The 3,626-nt window shown below is 46.1% G+C and overlaps 1 pseudogene; it reads right to left on the reverse strand.

Annotated features, from left to right (window-relative positions):
- Nucleotides 1-3,626, reverse strand: part of LOC101574938 — a 103,351-nt pseudogene extending 99,725 nt beyond the window's left edge.

Raw genomic sequence — 3,626 nt, forward strand, 5'->3', positions numbered from 1 at the left:
ATCTGCTGCAGAAACTCACAGGACATGCCCCCTGCCAGGTTCCCTAGAGCCCTATGGGTGTGTGAGTGGACAGATGGCTGCAGCCTATCTGCTCCTTGCTGCAGCATGCCCAAAGCAAAGACAGATGCTCACTAATGTCATGTACAGTTTGAGGGCTGTTTCTATATAGACAATCTCATTGGTGTCCCAAACATTATTACTCTTTACCAGAGAAGAAAACAGAGGGCCGGGAAGATAGCTCAGTAGAATAAGTGCCTGCCTGACAAGCTCAGGGTTCTGAGTTCAATCTCTAGTGCTGAAAAAAAAAGAAAGAAAAGAAAAGAGAAAGGAAAACCAAGATTCACACAGGTGAGGTGGTGATGTTGTAATTTCTACCTACTAGAAGTGCGGTGAGCTGTGTCTTCAGAACCTGAAGCCCATGGCTCATTTGTGGTGATTACTGGTGAGGTGATGGCCATGTATTCCTGATCATTCTTGGTTGGCCAGTGGCTCTGAAATAACCTTGAATTAAACTAACAAGAGCAAATATCTACTCGGAGTTTACACATTGCCAGGAAGTATTTATTTATTGACGCAGTTACTTATTTTCAGTGCTAGGGATTGATTCCAGGGCCCAAACAATACTTGATAAATGCTCTGTTGCTAAGAAACATCCCCAAACGTTTTTTAACCTTTTGAGATAGGGTCTTGCTATGGTCTTGAACTTTAGATCCTTCTGCCTCAGCCTCTTAAATAGCTAGGATTACATATGTGTGTCACTGGGCCCAGCTTGTGTTAAATACCTTATGTAGCTTACCTCATTTAATCTTCACAATCACTACCTGTGAGCTAAGTATCCTAGTCTCAATGTATAGAAAAGAAAACTGAAGCTGAGGTAAAAAGACTTGCCCAAGAGAATATGTAGGTGACAGCACAGAGACCTGAATGGAGATCGTGCCAGATGAACCTGTCCCAGAACATGGAGAGGGGCTCAGTTGGGAGTTCTCACATATTACCTAACTGGGGTCACATGCAGCTACACTGACATCTGTTGTGCTCATACTTTTAACACCATCTTTCACCTGCACGAGAATCAGTGATGTGTGTCTGGGTGTAGGTAAGGCCATGGGGAGGCTCCCTCTGGCCACCTGGAAGATGTTGTCCTTCCACCCAGAACCATATTCCAAGTCTCACCCTTCCTGTTCCTCTCATACCTGAAAGGGCTGCAGTAGTGCTGCTGTCTGGCAGGCTGAGAAACATGACAGTTCAGGAAGCAGGAAGGAACAGGCCCCAAACAGAACTTGCCAAGGTATGACCTGCAATGTCTGGGGCTGACACAAGTGGGCCACTCACACAGTCCCACGGGAACCCCGGAGTTTTGTAAGCCTGGGCCAAGGAGCTTACCTGTCCTGGGCTGATGGTCCTGTTGACTGCACGTCACGCAGGAGCATGAGGCTTAGTAGCTCTTCAGGGCTCAGAAAACAGGCAAGGGACCCAATCCTGAGGAGGGCATGAAGCTGGCCTTCACATGCTCACTGAAGGTAAGTCAGGGACTATGTGGAGACTTGGAGTAGACATTCTGATACCTAAACAATAAGGAGACACTGTATGTAGGCTTCTCTCCTAAAACCTGACACTGCCAAGGGCTATTACCTACTCCTTGTCCTTTCTTCTTAGGAGACCAATCCACCATGGTAACTATTCCTGTGTCTCATCTTCCCAGCTCTGGCTTTGATCAATGACCTCACAACACTTACCTGCAGACCTGCTCCTCAACATCTTCAACACTCTGGTTTACCAGGCTATGCAGCACATGCTGGGCATGCCCTGGCCCAAGAGTTGCCGCGGGCCAGCTATCCTCCAGGGCCTGGATCTAAGGTGAGGAGGGTCACCTTGTATTGGAGTCTGGGTGATACTTGTAGGGAGGGGTGCTAGGAGTCATGCCACTAGCAGACAAGAGAAGATAATTATCCTACCTGGTGAAGGCTGAGCTGCTGATCATGGTAGGAGGAGAGAGGTGTGGATATGTTGACATTGGCCAACAGGGATGGTGGGAAGTTCATTAGGTCAGAGACAGCCAAGAATGAACGAGTCCTGAGAGGTCAGTGAAGAAGGAACTAGGAAGCTAATGGGGAAGGGATCCAAAGATGGGAGGGTGGGGAGGTAGGGGAAGGAAGAGGAGAGAAAGAATGGAGGTGTGCTCTGTGTGTATACCAACTGCTCAGTAGGGATGCAAACATTATGCACTGCAAACAGGAACTAAAAAACACGAATAAATTAGTACATATGATATCATCAGCGCTCACTAGAGAAACAGATTCAATGCAAGATATATAAATATATAAGCATTTACAAAGCAGGGTTTACAGTAACCACCTGCAGTCAGGTACAGAAGAGTGCACAAGGGCTGTCTGTGTGCGAGAGAAGATACAAAGAACCCAGTCACACTGAAGGCCTAGAGTTCACCATTCAGTCCATGCAAATCGGTATCTGGAAGCTGGAGGTCTGCAACAAAACCTAGGAGACGGCCCCCAACGTGCTGGTGAAGCCTGGAGCCCTTCTGGGGACACAGAAACAAGCTTTGTTTCTTCATTTCCCTTTTATTCAAGCCTACCCAGGATGGATCTTCCTTCGTAAATCTCTTCGGCCACCACAGAGCTATGCTGATCTAATTTAATTGGATGTTTCTCACTCAAACGGACACAGTCAGTTAACTATCACAACATGCATGCATACATACACATTCACACACCCTGACTGTGGGCAGCTAACAGGAAATGACATCTTTGAGCATAATAATAAGAAAAAAAAATCAAGTGTCATGCAAGAAACAAGCTCTACAATGAGAGAGATGAGGGAGAAAAACCAGGACACAGATCTGCCTGCCCAACCCCACTCAAGGAGAAGAAACTATGACCAAAAAGCCCTGGACTGCATCACTCCCTCCAAGATGTGCTCAATGGACTTCACCCTCCTCTCCAACCAGGTTATTCAGAGAGCTCTAGTTCCTTCCATGGGCCTATGAAAGCTGCAGTAAGTTTGCTAATCACATGGACAAAGATGGTGTCAAAATAACCTGCTCTATCTGTCTAGAGGTCTCTTTTCCTCTTCCCCAAGGATTTTAATTCTATACAATTATTGGGAGAATATCAGCCACTATTGTGTGAAATATAACATATATATATAATAAAAAAATTTACTCCAGACAACTTAAAAGACACAGTTTGGTGTTCTGTACATGATAAGTGTGTCAGGGCAAGTGGCATCTTCATCTCTATCATTTCACAAGATGTCATCACCCCAGAGCTCCCTTAACCTTTTAGACACTATAATATTCTAAGCATCCTGTGGCCTCTGCACCCAATCCTGTCTTCTAGTTGTGAATCTTCCTTCCCTGTTGACTATCTCAGATCTTCCAACTGCCTGCTTTGTGACATCATCTAACCACCAAACCTACCGCTGCCTGAGAGAATCCTGGGGTTTCCATGGAGTTGACTAAAGTGAAGCCGGTATCATAGCCAGCGAGCAACAACCAGTGCTCTTCCTACTGGACACTTGTTCACTTCGGCTCCGGCCACGCAGATATCCTCCATGAATGTCTCTTCATTCATGGCATCCCTAATTGTGGAAACCCCTTCTCTGACCAT

This window comes from Octodon degus, unplaced genomic scaffold (genome assembly GCF_000260255.1).
Source record: "Octodon degus isolate 3935 unplaced genomic scaffold, OctDeg1.0 scaffold00086, whole genome shotgun sequence".
Lineage (NCBI taxonomy): Eukaryota > Metazoa > Chordata > Mammalia > Rodentia > Octodontidae > Octodon > Octodon degus.